This window comes from Gastrolobium bilobum, unplaced genomic scaffold (assembly GCF_033153095.1).
Source record: "Gastrolobium bilobum isolate Gb01-03AN ecotype WA unplaced genomic scaffold, APGP_CSIRO_Gbil_v1 utg4972, whole genome shotgun sequence".
Taxonomy (NCBI): Eukaryota; Viridiplantae; Streptophyta; class Magnoliopsida; order Fabales; family Fabaceae; genus Gastrolobium; species Gastrolobium bilobum.
Window position 1 is genome coordinate 125,473 of NW_026895385.1, and position 19,723 is coordinate 145,195.

Sequence of the window (19,723 nt, forward strand, 5' to 3'; positions counted from 1 at the left end):
TTGATTGATGAATATCCCATCCATTTGTTGCTTTATTTGGAGGCTAAGGAAGAACTTGAGCTCTCCCATTATGGAGATCTCGAATTCACTTTGCATAAGACTCACAAACTCTTTATAGAGATTAACATTAGTTGTAACACCCTCTCTTGTAGGCCTCCAAGAGAGTTGTTTGCTAAGCGGAATTAGAGTTCTTTAATAGTATTTTAGAGACTGAAAAAAATGATTTTTTACAAGGCCAATTAAAAACTTATAATTGAAATCGGGTTCCTTACAAAAATTAGAGTACGCAAAATTTCTTAACTTACTAAAAATATAAATTTCCTCACAGACCTTGCTGCCTTTAAAAATTCGTATAAAATCCATTTCAACGATTCAAAAAAATATTCTTTGTAATCTAGAAACTAGACATCTGGGACTTCACGTTCATATAAAATAATAGTGATTTGGAGTTCGTTTACCCCTCGAAACATAACTCGTAAAATAAGAGATAAAACAGTGAAAATATCACAAACGTCCTGGCTGGTAAAATTTATAATAAATCGAGCTTTCAGAATTTCTTTACAAGGTTTATCTATAATGAAACTAGACACCTGGGGCTACGCGTGCATATAAATTATAAGAAAATCGGAGGTCCGTAGCCCCAGTACGACAACTTACAAAGTGCTCGCAAAGACTTTTCAAAACTCAGCATTTAGATAACATGCCAAAAGCCTTTTCGCAAACGTTTCAACATCTGTTTCCATAATACTTGCTGGTCATAAAATCGTAATGCAATAATAAAATCATAGTTCACAGTAATAAAAGCTTCTCAATTTCATACAGTCATCCATAAAATATCACATCAATAGCAGCATGCCCAAAACAGTAGAAGCCAACAGCAAATATCCAAGTCCTCAAAAGCTTTTACGTCATCCTGCCATTTTGTAAAAATAGCAGCCCCAAAGGGGTGAGAGAAATCCCAGTAGTGTGACAACAAAACCAATAATGCAACAGTATTAAACTAGGCACAAAATTATAAACAGTCGCTTCAAACATGAAATCCTTTTCATCATATAACCTTTTCATCATATATCATATTGCGTATATAACGCCTTCATCACGCTCATAGCACCGTTGTGCGCGTGCATACACAGTGGGAATTCCATGCAACGGCACCCTCATTTATTGAATCCCACTGTGACCTATGCAGACGGATGCCAAGTGTCCCATACCCTGGTACCGAGGGATGCCTATATGATGCGTGCTCAATCACATGATCCTGTAGATAACTATTCTAAGACTCAAGCCTAACATGAATTTGGTACATGCATGCCATGCTATGCTGTCACACACAAACAGAAAGACAAGTGCGGTATGATGTACGGTGCATGCATATATCATCATTTCATAACATACACTTCATGTACATTGGATGCCATACTGCCAAGCCATTCTTTCTTTTCATAACAGAATTTCCATAATCATAACATTTTCATAGGCAGAATAATTTCATCATTTATGGCAGAATAATCATAAGGCACATGTGAGCAACAATTCACAATTCATATACACTAGTCAATAGTCACATCAGGTAATACCGCCTAACACATACCTCACTTGTCACAATTAAATTACCAGGCAGCAGCGACAAGTCCACAAACTCACGAAATACATGCACCTAAATGACGTAAGTCAGGTTAGAAGATAATCACGTATTTCCTATAGTTTACAAATAATTCTCATGCCTCTTAGTCCTCGTTTATAATCGGTTCTTGTGGTTCTCTCACTAGATAAGTTTTCTGGTCTAAAGTTACATTACCAAATATTATCAAAAGACAGAACCAAGGTTATTTATTCAAGTGGTTCGGTTTTGACCATTAACAAAGGTTTCCAAGTTCTCATTATGCCACCTTACTCATGCGGCCAAGGAATGCGCTCTCAAGACCACAATTTTTTGTTCTTAAGGTTAATTGACACATGCAAGCTAGTTTATCATCCAAGTCCAAAGGCAGTCCGTACAAGGCAGTGAGCTAGCTCCCAAAGCTCCAAAACCGGTCCTTTGAGCTTAATTTCATTAAAGGTTTGAGGTTGTCTTAAGGAAACAGAGGTGGGGACAAAGAGAACAATAAAATGACATTATCCTAGGATGCATACAAAGCCGAAACAGAGAGGGATGAGAGGGCTAGGTTCATGCCATGATGCCCTCTTTGTATGCGATCAAGAGTCCAACCAAAACAGCCCCACAATTTTATAAAATGGTTATACTCCAAGTTCCTAAAATCTGTTTTTAGACATGCATGCACATTAGTTCACGGTTTAAAACAGAATTAGAGAAATGATTACAAAGAAAACAGATTTTATTCCCTATGAATTTTATGCCAACCGAAACCATGTGGAGTGGAAAGAAAGTTTGGAGCTCATCTTACAGGTTCCTTTTTGAGTTTTCAGCCCTATGTTCAAGAGGTCCAATAGAGCAGAGACAAGGGAAGGATCATAATTACAACTAACCTCTTAAATGTGTTTGCAAATCGAAAAGGAAAAGAAAGAAAGGAGGAGTGGAATTCGAGTTACCTCCTTGGCTGCACACCAATGATCCTAGCCGAAACAGAAACAGCCTGCCACTCATTCCTAACTCCCAAGGGCCGAATCCGGCTGCATGCAAGGGTGAGGATGGACTCAATCTGCGCTGGTTCAAGGGCATGCAACGGAAGGAAAAGAAAACGAACTCATTTAGAGTCATCCGAAAAGAAAGAAACAAGAAGTGAGACAACATTCGATCACCTTGCTTGTAATGTACAGCCGAACATGGAAAGAGGGAACAATGGCAGTAGCGAGAATGCTTCCCCCTTGCTTCTAAGTGCACGATTTAGTTAAGGGAAGAGGAAAATGGAATTGGATCCTGAGTCCCTCTCTCTTGAGGAATCCACGGTTTAGGAGGAGATTGGGATAACAATGTTTTCTGTTTTTATTTAACGGTTTGCAGGCTCATCTTTTCTGTTTTGTTCTCTAACCTACACATAAGGAGATGGTGAGGAATGATGACTAACTTTTTGTTTTCTTTCACGCTGCTTGGAAAATGGAATGGGATCAGTTTGGGTCATGGATAAATCGATCCCTTGTTCAAGGGAGTCTTTAGCCGAGACATATCATGAAGGGCTCAAGGATTTTTCTCAGCTTAGTTGTGGAACATGCAAGAGGAGAGGGGAGATTTTGTTTGACACATGCTCAATATTCATTGGCTAGTTGGGTTTGGAGGATAAGACATGAAATCAGAATTGTTTACTCCATCTTATGCGCATGAAGGGATAAAAGGAACAAGTGGTTGATTCTAGACCAAATATAGGCTGACATGTAGGTTTTGTTTGGGATAAGATAAATAATCATGTGGAGAAAGTATTTAGAGCTGATTTAGACCTTAAATTTGGGGCTTGGGCCGTGGCCCTTAATGGGAATGAGTTCAAAATATATAAGTCCCATTGTTCTCCTATTTTGAGAATTAACCCTTGCCTTGTTATTTTATGTACCTCCAATGGTTATCTAAAGGTTTATTCTATGTAATAAAATTACTTGCATACCTTTAATGAGTACTCATATAATTATAAGTAAAGTTATGCCTTCTATGTGTTATAACTAAATTATCCCCATACTCATAACTAGAATTTCTCATGCATAAAATAGGTACTCACCTTCCATGGTAATACAAATAATTCCCTAATTTAATTTAACTTTGACCTAAAGTAAACATTTATATAATCCGAAGGCAAGTACTCTACCACATTCCTAATTGCAATTTAACTAAATTCCTAATTAGACGGGATGTTACATTAGTGGCACCAAAAATGATATCATCAGCATAGATTTGTGCAAATAATAAGTCATCATTTTTCTTCTTTATAAAAAGAGTTGTGTTAACATTTCCTCTTGAAAAACCTTTTTCTAAAAGAAATTTGCTTAATCTTTAATACCTTGAGCTTGTTTCAAATCATACAAGGCCTTTTTGATTTTAAAAATATGGTTAGGAAAATCATGACCTTTAAAACTGGGAGGTTGATCAACATATACTTCTTGAATATATCCATTTAAAATTGCACTTTTGACATCCATTTGAAAAAGTTTGAAATCCATTATACATGCAAACACAAGTAATAGTCTAATAGATTCTAATCTAGCAACGAGAGCATATGTTTCATCATAATCAATATCTTCTTCTTGATTATATCCTTTAGCAACACGTCTAGCTTTATTTCTAGTTAATATACCATTTTCATCAAGCTTGTTCCTAAAGACCCATTTGATACCAATTATTAGATAATCATTTGGTTTTGGAATAGTTCTCAAACTTGATTTCTTTCAAATTGATTTAGTTCTTATTGCATTACTGTTGGGTGTGAACTTATTGGTTGTTTAAAATATTCTTATAAAGGACGTTCCCTTACTTCAGTTCATCAAGAGAAAATACATTTGTTCTCTTGACTTCAACCAAGTGCGTAAGTGCACACATCAAGTAATAAATGGGACTATTAGAGTAATTGATCTGTTTGGTCAAACGTTCCCTGCTGTCTTGACAACATTCCTCAAGAACAGTAGGTTCAATCTGAAACAAACAGCTCCTCGCGTCGTTATATATGAAATCCTTCTTGATGAGAGAAGGAACGACAATATTCATTGGAGATTCATAGATACAAGATTGAATAAAGAAATAATAATAGCAATAATAATATTTAAGAGACAACAATATGGAATGATAAAATAGTTTTTAACACAAGGAACGGATCCACTGTTCCATTCTTAAATAGCTATATTCTCCACTCAAGACTTAACCCTTTTGGCTTTGATCAGGTCTTTTCACTGCCAACTCTGATTCCTCAGCTCATGGATTAAATGGCTCACAAGTTTCCATATTCCTATGGCTCCCTTGACTCCAACAGTTACTAAGCACAGGACCTTTAGTGAACGAGGTGGTCCCTTATTCCTAAGGCAACCACCAGTGTTGTATCCACAACACTGCCTTTCCCCTCTGATTAAGCTGTCTGAAATCCTTTCCTTATAGAAGTTCATTTCTCAGTATGCGTTCAATTTCCATTGATACGCAATGAATATAGCACAACCAGAGAAATACAAAAGCTTCAGTACAAGAGTTTTGAAAATAGTTCTTTAAGAACTTCACAGTTTCTCCGTTCCACAAATAACTTAGCCCATGGCTAATAATATAAACGTAATTATTCCAAACTGAAATCCCATAGACCCGAGATTCAGTTCAGAGATAACGAATGGAAACGAAGAGAAATAACACGTTATATTAATCAGAAACAAGTTAGGTTACAATGAAATGAAAATGGAGAAGTATGGTTGTTGCTCATGAGGAGTCTCAAGTGGGTGATACAGAATAGAGAAGAAGTTGTTGTCACTTAACTATTGCTAAAACTATACAACTGAAATATAAAAAACTACAAAATAAACTGAGTGATCTCTTCTTAAGGAATTCGATGATCTTCTTCGTGCTGGAACGTCCTATTTATAGGCAGAAGAGTGTGTGGCAAAACTTGTAATTTCCCTTTAGTTGTTTTCTTGACTGCATGAAAGGGGCAGTGTGAACAGTGCTCAGAGGGACGCAAGTTGCTGGATGAGACACTTATTGTTGAGATTTGCCTTTTCTTCTGCAGTTCCTCATGCCTTGCTTTCCTCTTATCCAATAGGGACTCTTTGTTCTCTGTTGCGCATGTTTCTTCCTTCTTGATTGCTGCACCTTTTATGCTCTATGGAAGCTTCTTTTCAATGTTACTTGCAAAGTGTACAGAGAGATTGAGTTAGTGGAGCAGGTGTAAGCACGTGCTCCCCCATTCCGTTCCCTTTTTTCTACTTTTCTCAAAAGATTACATCATCATCCGTTCCCCTACTGTGTTTTTGTCACAAAGATATAAACACGTGTTTTTAATGCTAAAGTTGCTCATCAGATGGGAGAACAGATGGTATTTTGCCATTAAAATGGGCTTAGATGGGAACGAATTCTCGTCCCATCAATTACCAAGAATCAATGTTCATCAATAATTGCTTCAGTTATGGTTTTAGGCTCAATTTGAGAGACAAATACTAAATGAATACAAATATTTCTTAGGAGTTTCTAGTAATTACCCCCTAGTTATATCACTAATTACCACATCAATGGGGTGTCATTTAGCTACTCTCCAATCTTGTGGTAGGTTGCTTCCATCATTGGTTTTTTGACTTGGTCCTTTTTCATTGCTTGCTTCCTTTTCTTTTTGCCTTTCATCTTCCTTTTTTCCATCCAAGTTTATGTTCTCCATGCTTTCTATAAGATCATCATCACAAAGTTCTTTTTTTAGGCAATGCATTGTTAGTCTCATTAAATACAACATGAATAGACTTCAATTACCATTGTTTTCTTATTATAGACTCTATAAGCTCTACTTGTGAGTGAATAACCTAGAAATATGCCCTCATCGGCTTTAGAATCGAATTTGCCAAGGTTTTGTTTTCTATTGTTTAAAACAAAATATTTACAACCAAAGGCATGAAAATATGAAATATTGGATTTTCTTCCTTTGTAAAGTTCATAGGGGGTTTTTCTTTAAAATAGGCCTAATCAAGGCACGGTTCATAACATAGCAAGCGGTGCCTACGGCTTCCGCCCAAAAATATTTTGGAAGATCATTTTCATTTAACATGATTCTAGCAAGTTCTTCCAAAATATGAATTGTATGAGTGTGACATGCATGTGAATTGGTTGATGATTCAAGTTTAAATGGATTGTATGAGTGTGACATGCATGTGAGTTGAGAGAAAAATCCCTTGTCTTGGTGTTTATGTGCATTCTTTCCATATAGGGGAATTAAGGGTGAAAATGTTCAATTAGATGTTTGGTTTGATGAATTGAGCTGTTGAGTGTTTGGATGAACTAGTGTGAGCCTAAATGAGTGCCTTGAACCTTAAAAATACAAGAACCTTCCCTAGCCACATAGATGGCAAAAATTTAGCCATATTGGAGTTTTTTTTGGGGAAATTGTGCTAAGTTATGAATTGATGCAATTGTGGGATGTTTATGGTGTTGTGGTTGGCTAAGGAAACCATTGGAATGATTGTATAAAATTAACAACATGAATTTTGTAAAATGGCCGTAATGGCCTAATTGGGTACATTTTGGGAGGAGAGTGCATTGTTTGAATTGTGCTTGTTTAACAAGTGGATTGATGATCATATGTTGTGATCATTGTAGGTTGCCTACCTCGGACAAAATCCTAGAAGATTAAAAATTGGAGCCTATGGATTGCCTTTGGTCCTTGATCAAAAGGATATTGGTAAGTGATTGCTTACTTGTATGCATGATTGATTGGATGACCAAACGGATTGTCATTGTGGCACTAAATGATGTTGAAATAACCACTTGTGCAGGCATTTCTTTGTTGAAGAAAGTTGTGAGGTAACTTGTGATTGAAGCAACCTAGCTTGGGAGCTTCAAAGAGGTATTCCCTTGGTACTGGGGTTAATCATCGTGTGCATTGTTGTTAAAAACTAGTGTAAAAACGTAAAAATTTACGTTTTTACGTTTTACGTTTTTACTAAGGTGATACGTCTTAAAACGCAAGTAAAAACTCTCCTTAGTAAAAACTGGTAAAAACTACGTGTAAAAACGTAAAAACGGTAGAAACACAAGTTTCTACGTTTTCACTTAAACCAAAAAATCAAACCAGGTTAAATTTTAACCCATGAGTGGTTTTATTTTTATATTTTTAATAAACTAAAATAAAAAAATCTATTTCCATTTCCCCAAATCAAATGCAGAGTATCTTCTTGTAGCTATTTGAAAAGATCCATCCTCACGTGAGGCCGCTATATTTCCATTTAAGAGTTGTTAAACATTATTCTTTTGATGTTGTGGAACTTGGTTATAGGCATTGTTAAACTCTTTTTGTGTTTTTGGACTTATGTCTTATATAGTTACATGACGTACATCTTTTAGATATAAAGTTATTCATTGAGTTTTGTAACAGCCTGTTGTACACTGGTATTGATAACATTGATTACGATATTAAGCGCAGTTACAATCACAGCAATGTATTTATAAAAATACGAGTAAACTTTTTCTTTTTTATTACGCGAGCGTTTAAAACAATAATAAAGCGTAATAAATAAAGTTGTGACTGTAACCGAAAACCAATTGCAAAATAATTAAAACAACTGCATAAATATCATATTATACTCCTCTCAAGTCACTAAGGGGTTCCTATAAACCCACTTAGCTTAAATCTCACTTTTTTGGTTTTCTACCTATCCGAACATGGTTCGGTATTTTAATTACTGCAGAAAATTCGTAAGCCGCGCGCTTCTCATCTTTTAGTATGTTATTCTAAACTTAATTATCTTTCTAACAAGGCATCACACGAGTCATAAGTTCTCGTTTGCTCCGGTTATCACTGTTTGAAGTTGGACAAGCAAATCTGCCAGCCAACCTCAAACAGGGCTCTAAACAGCCCTCACTCTATCAACAATTCTAGAAATTCCACTCAACCAATTGCTCTCAAATTTTTATATAGTAAACTAGATACCTCAAGCTTAAATTTGACATATTATGCACCTAATTTTACTAAGAAACGAAGTGGGAATAAATTTCCCAAAAACTGCCAGAGACAGCCCCATGTGTAGGGGCGTTCTGAACAGTCTGTGTTCCCTGTCTCCTACAGGGCTTCGTATAATTCCTATGGATCTTAAATTTTGACACATGGTAGTTGACATCTCAAGTTTTACAATGGCATATGGCACGTCCCTATTGGACATTTGTGGAGGGAGATATGCTCTCCCAAACTTCACCCAAATTCTGTCAATTTCTAGAAATTTCGCCAGAGTTTCCTTTGTTTTTCCAATAAATCCCACCTTTGAAGGTGTGTTACCTAACCTCAATGTGTACCTAACAAACATGGGTGGCACTCAAGGACCAGCAATGCCTTGGTGCTCTTACAACCCTTCACAATTTATATCCAATTTGATCAATATTCATAATCTATGCTTACTTTCTCAAAGTTAAACTAATTTCAATCACAATATCCATTTGCATGCATCTTTGAAACATAAAACATAATTTACATCCTAGAATATGCCTATTGCCCTTTCATCATATATATGCTTCCATATTACATCAAGTCTCCATAATACAAATTACAAGCTTCTTTACAAATATTACAATAATCCTCCAAATATACATAATGAACCACCAAAATAAATCATGATAAATAAATGACTAAACTTATGCAAAATACATCATGAACAAAGATGAAAACAATAATCCTGAATCACATGCATTGTTCATGACCTAAGTCTAGCCTAGGCCTAACGGCCCCAAAATGCAAAACAAGCCTACGCCCAAGCTCATCCTACGGGCCTCTTACCTGCCGCTCCAACACCACTGACACTACTTGAAATAAAGTCTCCAAAGCGGGGTGAGATATACAGATATATCTTAGTAACCCAGAGGTTCTGGAGAATACTCCGCCCAATGTGTAACATCCCAAGAGCTGGCAAGGGCAGTGAGTGATCGCCGGTGCGAAAGGGCACAGACAATGAGCGGCTCATGCCAAATCTTACAACTTGGGGGTTCATGAATGAATCGAATCAACACCCGAAAGAGAGGGATTCCAGAGACTGTGCTGATATGGGACGGTACAGTTAGGAATGGCTTATAAGAATTAATTGGTACTACCTATACTAACAAGATGCATCTACTTTTCGGTAGCTCGGATTGGAAGAACTCCACAGTTAAGCATGTTTGATTTGGAGCAATTCTGGGATGGGTGACCTCCTGGGAAGTTGTCCCGGGAAGTGTGCGAGTGAGGAAAAAGCACACTGAAAAGTCTAGTGTTAGTATGTGGGGATAGTCATTGATTCTTAAAGCGGCCGGGCGTTACAAGTGGTATCAGAGCAGGGCCTTTCTTCCAGTACGGTGTGGTTCGAGGACGAACCAGGCGGAAGCTGGTGGGCATGTAACATCCCAAGAGCTGGCAAAGGCAGGGAGTGATCGCTGGTGCGAAAGGGCACGGACAATGAGCGGCTCATGCCAAATCTTGCAGCTTGGGGGTTCATGAATGAATCGAATCAACACTCGAAAGATAAAGATTCCAGAGACTGTGCTGGTATGGGACGGTACAGTTAGGAGTTAGGAATGGCTTATAAGAATTAATTGGTACTACCTATACTAACAAGATGCATCTACTTTTCGGTAGCCCGGATCGGAAGAACTCCACAGTTAAGCGTGCTTGACTTGAAGCAATTCTGGGATGGGTGACCTCTTGGGAAGTTGTCCCGAGAAGTGTGCGAGTGAGGAAAAAGCACACTGAAAAGTCTCGTGTTAGTATGTGAGGATAGTCATTGATTCTTGAAGTGGCCGGGTGTTACACAATGGCTCACTTCGAAGCATATCAATAACATAATACAACATTTAAAACGGGATAAAGCAAGGGAATTAGTGAAGTAGGGAAACATAGGGGACAAAATACGACGAAGTTGGAATGGTCAATGCCAAAGCCACGCAACGTCCGACCTATTGGCCTCGGCATATAGCCTATGGGTTCTCATCCAAGGAAGTGTTCCCAGAATATCGACCAAGGCACCCTCCATCCATATTCGCCCGAGACTTCCTAGTGTGCACCTCTACGGATGACACCATGACCCCAGGTCAACTGAAACTCCCTCATGGAGATTCAGTGGAATTCCGTAACGCCCGAAGGCAACTGTCTACTGGCCAGAGACTCGGTACATCCTATGTACCACCAAACATACAACAATGCATGAACATGTTATACTACATTACTAACATACACCTCCAACCACTACCCTCAACGGGCATGGTGAGCACACACGGGGATCAAACCCCAGTACCAATGGATTACCTGATGGAAGCTCCCTCTCTAGGTAGCTCCAAAGCCAAACACAACTAAGCTTGGTCCAAGAAGAAATGCCTAAACATAGGTCATTCCCATATCAATTATAATCACATAACCACATCAACGTGGTTACTCAAGCATTCATGAATTTTTACATAATTACTCACCACAATCCTTTTGGTCAAGGACCACAGGCTACCCACCAAGCTCACTGTTCCAAGTTCACGTCCGTGGGAGGCAACCTACAATGATCACACAAGGATCATCAACACCATGGTGCAAACAGGTCAAAACACAAAGCACCACACTCCCACCCACACATACATAGGTTCGACCAAATGGCCCAAAATACCTAGCCATATTCTTAATTTTATTTCAAGCTTCCAATAGCTTCCAAAGCTTACCACAACATTGTTTCAAGTCCTTAATCTCATTCAATTACCCCTCAACACCATTTTCCCCAATTATCCTCCTTTAGGCCAATTCCTACACTTATACATATCAAATGATTCCACTCCCAATTCATATGCACCAAACCAAGATACAACCCATTTAAACACAATTCACAACCACACATCACCAATTACATGATTTTTACATCATCATTTCCTTACTTCCCTTCAATGGTCGAAATCAACAAGCATGCATAACAAAGGATTTCTAATTCATTTCAACACTTTCACACATCATACAATCATATAATTAACTCATACAAATTGTAACAGCCCGTTGTACATCGGTATTATTAACATTAATTATGATATTAAGCGCAGTTACAATCACATCAATTCATTTATAAAATGCGAGTAAACTTTTTCCGTTTTATTACGCGAGCATTTAAAACAATAATAAAGCGTAATAAATAAAAGTTATAATCGTAACTGTAAAATCTTTGCGGAATAAATATTTAAACTCTCTATATATCATAAAATACTTCTCTCGAGCCACTAAGAGGTTCCCATAAACCCACTTAGCTAAAATATCACTTTTGTGTTTTCTACCTATCCGAACATAGTTTGGTCTTTTAATTTCTGCGGACAAACCGCAATCTACAAGCCTCTCATCTTTTAGTATGTTATTCTAGACTTAATTACCTTTCTAGGAAGCTATCACATGAGTCATAAAGTTCTCGTTTTCTCCGGATATCGCCGTTTGAAGTTGGACAAGCAAATCTGCCAGCCATCCTCAAACGGCTCCAAACAACCTTCACTCAATCAATTATTCTGGAAAATACACTATACCAATTACTCTCAAATTTTTATACAATAAACTAGACACCTAAAGATTCAATTTGACATATCATACACTTAATTTGACCAATATACGAAGCAGGAATAAAATTCCCTAAAACTGCCAGAAACAGCCCATGCGCAGGTGCGTTCTGGACAGTTCCTCGTCAATGGCTTCTACGAGGCTGCGTTCAACACAGAAAATTCCCAAATTTTGTCAGCATGTAGAGGACATCTCAAGCTTTAAAATAGCATATGGCACGTCCCTAACGGACTTCTTTGGAGGGAGATATTCTCTCCCAAAGTTCATCCAAATTCTGCTAATTTTTAAAAATTTCGCCAGAGTTTCCTTTGTTTTTCTAATAAATCCCACCTTTGAAGGTGTGTTATCTAACCTCAATTTTGTAGATAATAATCATGGGTGGCACCCAAGGACTTGCAATGTCTTGGTGCTCTTACAACCCTTCACAATTTATATCCAATTACGCAATTTTCATCTCATTACTTACATTTCAAAACTTAAACGATATCAATCGCTTTGATCCATTTGCATGCATTCTTTTTAAACATACACATAATCATGATCCTAAAATAGGCCTATTTCCCTTTCATCATATAATATGCTTCAATATAACACAAGATCCAAATATTACAAATACACTTCTCCAATGTAAATTATAATGCCATAAATTTTCCAATTACAACATAATGAATTATACCTCTAAATGAAGCATAATGAATGTACATATAGACTTAGACAAAATATGGCATGAACAAATATGACAATATACATAAATCTCAACCCATATACAATGTTCATGCCCTAAGTCTAGCCTAGGCCCAATGGCCACCAAAATGCAAAATAAGTAAAAGTCCTTATGCTCAACCTACAGGCTTCTTGCCCGCCGCCTCAACACCACTGCTACAACCTGAAATAAAGTCCCCAAAGCGAAGTGAGATATACAGATATATCTCAGTAACCCAGAGGTTCTGGAGAATACTCCACCCATTGCTTACTTCGATGCATATAAAAAATATAACATAACATCTGAAAACGGGATAAAGCAAGGGATTTAGTGAAGTAGGGAAGCATAAGGAAACAAAATACGACGAAGCTGGAATGGTCAATGCCTAAACCACGCAACGTCCAGCATATTGGCCTCAGCATATATCCTACGAGTTTCAAATCAAGGAGTGTTCCCAGAACATCAACCATGGCACCCTTCATCCATAACCACCCGAGACTTCCTAGTGTGCTTCTCTACGGATCACACACCACTCCCCAGGTCAACTGGAACTCCCTCACGGAGACCTATCCAGTGGAAGTCCTCTAACGCCCGAAGGCAAACAGTCTACTGGCCAGAGACACAATACATCCTATGTACCACAACACATACAATATGCATGATCATGTTATCCTATATTATTCACATACATTTCCTACCATTTCCCTCAACGGGCATGGAGGAACACATACGGGGATCAAACCCCAGTACCAAGGGATTACCTGTATAATCTCCTCTACACATCTCCAATGCAATACTTCCCGAGCTAGGTACACAAACAGAAATGCCTACACATAGGACATTCCCAATTAATTTTCCATTCACAAAACACATGCAAGTTATCAAGCATACAAGCATGGTTCAAGAGTACTTACCACAATCCCTATGGTCCGGGACCAAGGGCAACCCACCGAGCTCACGGTTCAGTGTTCAAATTTGCGGGAGGCAACCTACGATGATCATACACGGATCATCAATACACGGTGAATCCACAAAAATCACAAAACGTCAAAATTCTCCCCCCGCCAATGTGAGGTTCGGCCAACATAGTGCAATTTTGCAAAATATTTTCCTAAATTTTCTTTTTATTTTTCTTTAGCATTATAATGCCACCACAATACCATTTTAGGTCCCACTCTATACCATCCTAACATCATTTTTCCCATTTATTCTCTTCTAGGTTCGATGTGTATTCTAACACAATCAAAGTATTTTTCCATTTATTTTCTATGCATCCACCGCCCTCACAACACCTCAAAATACCATTTAACATTACACAATATCAATTACACATTTTTTGCATCATTGAACCCTATATACCCTACATGGTCGAATTCACCATAACCTCCCACCAAGGAATATCCAATCCAATTTAGCAATGCAATACATCATAACATCCTAATATTAACTCATACAACTTTCCACAACTCAATTACACAATCACATAACCAATCAAATTTCACAAAGTCATGGCATCACACTCAAAAATCCACTAAGTTATCATCCAATTTTCTCAATAAATTTTATGACATATATCACTCCAAAACATCATTCTAAGTCACTTTCATCTAATACACAATTTTGATTTGAGCTCTCTAACTACACCAATTCATACAAAGTGACTCTAGGGTTAATAAATTGAATCAATTAATCGAACCAATAGAATGTGAAGAAACTTACTCAAAATCTTGGCCTATGACTCCTCTGCAACATATCCAAGCATTGGAGAACCAAACAACTCCAGGAGTGCAAATCTACTCACAAAGGCCACGGGTTTGGGGGGGATTTTCTCAAAATCTAGGGAGTTTCATGGCTCAAAACTACCATGGTTGTGTTTGGATGGTGATTTCCAACAAGTTTCATGACAAACTTTCCTTGATTTGATGATGTATGGAGGGAGTTAAGAGAGGAAGAAAAATCAAAGTGAAATGGCCATGGAGGAGGGGGTTGGGCGTGGGTTTGGAGAGAGAAAGAGGGTGTGATGGTGGGCCCCACCGCCACCTCATGCGATTTCAAACTAATTCCAAACTCCCTCTGATTCCACTAAACGTCCATAATTTCATAATCTATTTAGAAACTCTAATTTTTAACATTAACCATTGTCCTTTAATTTCCCTTGATCAGATGAATCCGGAGTTTTTCGGTCGTTCGGAGAAATTGCAGTTTTAAGCTGTTACGCGCACCATGGGCACGCTTAACCAGTCTATTTTTCGTTTTGAATCCATTTCATGGGTTATTTTTATCATTTGAGGCCTCCTACTCAATTTTACCTTCCTAGGGTTACGTGTTTGACTAATTACCGTTTTACCCTATCTTTGTATTTTGACCTAATCTTCAGGATTTTCACTAATCCTTCCCTTTAATCCTTATTTAATATATTAATATATGTTTTAGAAATGTGAGGTGTTATATTCACTCCTCCATTTTGAAATTTTGTCCGCAAAATTAAATCATACCTGTCCGCTAACTCAGGATACAACCAGAGAATCTCATCCTCCCGTTCCCAAGTAGCCTCCTCAAGTGTACATCCTTCCTATTGAACTTTAGCATTGGAATATTTTTGCTTCTCAGCCTCTTTTCACTGCGGTCAAGGACCTCAATAGGACCTACAGGAGTCTTCAAATTCTCCCGAATCTCAATATCATCCAGTATCACCACATGTGATTCATCTGGAACATAACGCCGCAGCTGCGATACATGGAAAACATCGTGTGGGGGCAAGGCAAGTTGATAGGCCACTAATCCCACTCTTTTCGTTATTTGATAAGGCCCAATAAACTGAGGGCTCAGCTTCCTTACACCCAATGCACAACCAACACCCGTGACTGGAGATAACCGCACAAATACATGATCACCTTCAAATTCCAGCGGTCTGTGTCTATTATCATAGTAACTTTTCTGTCGATTCTGTGACTGTTTAAGCTTTTCTTTGATCATTTCAATATGCACCGTAGTTTCTTACACAAAATTCGGCCTAAATATCTCTTAATCACCTACCTCAGTCCAACAAGTAGGAGTGCGACATCTCCGTCCATACAATGCCTCATATGGTGCCATGCCCAGACTGGAGTGAAAACTGTTATTATAAGAGAATTCCACCAATGACAAATACCTGTCCCAAGTGCTCCAGTGTGCAAGCTCTCAGCATATCCGCAAGTGTCTGTATGGTCCTCTCAGTCTGACCATCCGTCTGCGGGTGATACACAGTGCTCAGCCTGAGCTAAGTGCCAAAAGCCTGCTGCAAGGCTCCCCAAAAGCAAGAAATAAATTTCGGGTCTCGATCACTGACAATGCTAACCGGTATCCCGTGGAGCCTTACAATCTCCTTTACATATAATTTTGCTAATTTCTCCGTAGAGAAATCCACTCGCACTGGCAGGAAATGTGCAGACTTCGTAAGCCTGTCACGATAACCCAAATTGAATCGTAACCAGCATGAGTCCGAGGCAAACCAACAACGAAATCCATAGAGATGCTCTCTCATTTCCACTCAGGTATATCCAGTGGCTGAAGTAAACCAGCAGGTTTCTGATGTTCTATCTTGACTTTCTGACAAACTAAGCACCTAGATACATAATCTGCCACATCCTTCTTCATCCCAGGCCACCAGAATTTTTCTTTTAGATCTTGATACATTTTTGTGGCACCTGGGTGGATAGAATACTGACCCTTGTGGGCCTTAACCATTACCTCATCTGCTAACTCCTTGGGCACAACAATCATACCCTGATACAACAGTAACCCTTGTTCATTAAAAGACATACCACTCTGCCCCTTTAAACATTTAGCACTATCATTCTTTATCTGTGTTTCTTTTATCTTCTCATGTAATTCATTCTCAATCCGAGCCAACTCAATATCACACACTCTAACTGCAAAGAAATTCGTTATTTTCAAATCTCGGAACTGTTCAATCACCTCATTATCCCACATCATCAGCTGGGACACACTGACAGACTTTCTACTCAAGGAATCTACTACCACATTAGCTTTACCCGGATGGTATTTCAACTCGAAATCATAATCTTTTAAGAATTCCACCCATCTCCGCTATCTCATGTTCAGCTCTTTCTGATCGAACAAATATTTCAAGCTCTTGTGATCACTGAACACAGCAAATTTCATCCCATACAGAAAATGCCTCCACATTTTCAAGGAAAACACAATAGCAGCAAGCTCCAAGTCGTGCGTCGGATAATTCTCTTCATGAGGCTTCAATTGCCTAGACGCATAAGCAGCCACCTTCATATCTTGCATAACCACACTCCCCAAACCTTTCTTGGAAGCATCACAATACATTTCAAACTCGCCTTCCGGATCGGGAAGGGTCAACACTGGAGTAGTAGTCAACTTCTCTTTAAGTGTCAGAAAACAGTCTTCACATTCCTGGGTCCACACAAAAGGAGTATCATTTCGTGTCAATCGGGTCAACGGCAAGACCATAGCAGAAAACCCCTGTATAAACCTGTGATAATAACCAGCAAGGCCCAGAAAGCTCCTGATCTCAGTCACAGTCTTAGGTCGTTCCCAGTCACTTACCGCTTCAATCTTACTCGGATCCACCGCAACACCACTAGCAGAAATAACGTGACCCAGAAATTGCACCTCAGATAGCCAGAATTCACACTTTTTTTTTACTAATCCTACCATTTAATTCATATTTTAAATATAATCATATGATTTAGAATTACGATATGTTATATTCACCCCTCCTCTTTGAAATTTTGTCCGCAAAATTAGCATCGTACCAGTCCACTAACTCGGGATATAGCCGAAAAATCTCATCCTTCCGCTCTCAAGTAGCTTCTTCAGACATGCATCTTTACCACTTTACTTTCATCACAGGCATCACCTTGTTTTGCAGTATCTATCGTTCCCTAACCCGTCATAAACACTTGCAAATTTCAGTAATATATCTTTTTAATTCACTATATTTTAAATTTTTCCATAGGTCAGGGCCATACCTTAGGTTGCACTTTCACTAATTTATAGGTAATAATATAGTTGTTACAACTTCGTCTGTCTAACCTCTTTTCATTCTCATTTTTATCTATTTCTCTGTCCCAAGGTCGTTCACAATAGCCTATAACTGTTTCCAAATATATTTACTGATCATTTCCTGAATATTTTCAACTTATACTTTCTTTAGTACTTCAATTCTTTCGATGCGAATATTGTTTCAACAATACCCCAATATACCAGTCCTTTCCACTAATAGTACTAATCTTACAATTTCGTTGATGCCTTAGCTTTCCCACAAGCATATACCTTCTAGTTTAAACGGTACTCTGCAGTATCCAATAATCCCCACTCACAGTGAAATCCATATTTATATACTTTACTTTACTTTATCACATGTCTCTACATCTTCTTAGATAATCTTATCATAGTTTATACCTCATGTCAGTCATTTCAAGGCTATATCTAAAATTTACATCTATTATTCCTTTGTCTATTAACTTAATCATCTCAAGGCATAAATACAAAATCCATTAATGACTTCCAAATCCAAGGCTTCATGCCTAAGAATTCTACTAACTTAACCATTTTTACTTATTATAGAATATTTGTGCTATAATTCCCTCAATTGTTTCATTCTTTAGACCTCTATTTCTTAATCATATGACATTTAATCTTTGATGTTCATCTCAATATACTATATTCCATGACGTAGAACTTTCCCATACACTGTCCAATCACTTAGAACTGATTGCACCATTAATACAATTTACACTTTTATTGTACATCAATTCTTACACTGATAATTGCACATCAGTCCTTGCACTGATAATTGTACATCAGTCCTTGCACTGACAATTGCACATCAGTCCTTGCACTGATAATTGTACATCAGTCCTTGCACTGACAGTTGTACATCATTCCTTGCACTGATAATTACACATCAGTCCTTGCACTGATAATTTCACATCAGTCCTTGCACTGATAATTGCACATCAGTCCTTGCACTGACAATTGTGCATCAGTCCTTGCACTGACAATTGCACATCAGTCTACATCAGTCCTTGCACTGATAATTCAATTTTTTTATTCAATGGTACCTTAGTCATTTAACTAATCATACCATTTTCACACTCAATTTCTTTTTACTATCATGCATGTATCTGCACTTCAGGTAATTACCTATCAATTTTTATCACAGTAGATGTTGGACGTTTAGCAAGTGCACTAGTCGTACAAGTAATAAAATGATGAGTAAAGATCGTTCCCACGAGGATTTGTGTCAAGCACTGACTAACCATATGTACTTGAGTTGAATCAAACAAAAGTTCATAGATTGCATAGATTTCTTGTCACCAGAAACTACACTGAATTGAATTAAACTTGATAATTAAATAAAATGTAAATTATAATATAAACAAGTAGTCAGATGTCATTTTCCCTCAAACATGAATTTATAGATGAACCAATTTCCATTATGAATTATCTACTATGTGATGTTGATCAACCTTTTTCTTATCATCTCAAGATGTAATCCCTTACTACCCTGATAGACACATTAATCAGAAACCCCAATCCCTTGGTGATTCCTTTCTTAATACATGCATTAATTACTAAGGTCTTAAGATCACATCAGAATCCTAGCATCAATCCCTTGACTACTAGAACACTGATGATGAAGTTGTCAAAAATAGAGAAACAATGTAAACATGTCTGTTCTACACTATTCCTCAACATGAAGAATTAATCAAGACAACATCATACAATCATATAATAAATAAACAAAACATCTAATTAACCATTCATAAATTCAAACTTGAGTTCCATTGAATCAGACTACAAAGGACTCTCCTAAGACATAATTGAAATACAAACAAGA

The 19,723-nt window shown here is 37.8% G+C and overlaps 1 long non-coding RNA gene across 2 annotated transcripts; it reads right to left on the reverse strand.

Moving 5' to 3' along the window:
* Positions 1-514: 514 nt before the first annotated feature.
* LOC133308757 (uncharacterized) lies at positions 515-3,266 on the reverse strand. 2 transcript variants are annotated; one of them, XR_009751222.1, is made up of 4 exons: positions 2,761-3,266; positions 2,551-2,665; positions 1,592-1,657; positions 515-913 (listed from the first exon to the last, which is right to left on the reverse strand). It is a non-coding gene; the product is annotated as an uncharacterized LOC133308757 (long non-coding RNA). The 2 variants fall into 2 exon arrangements; XR_009751221.1 differs by having other exon boundaries at positions 2,551-2,660; positions 2,761-3,258.
* Between the last annotated feature and the right edge of the window lie 16,457 nt (positions 3,267-19,723).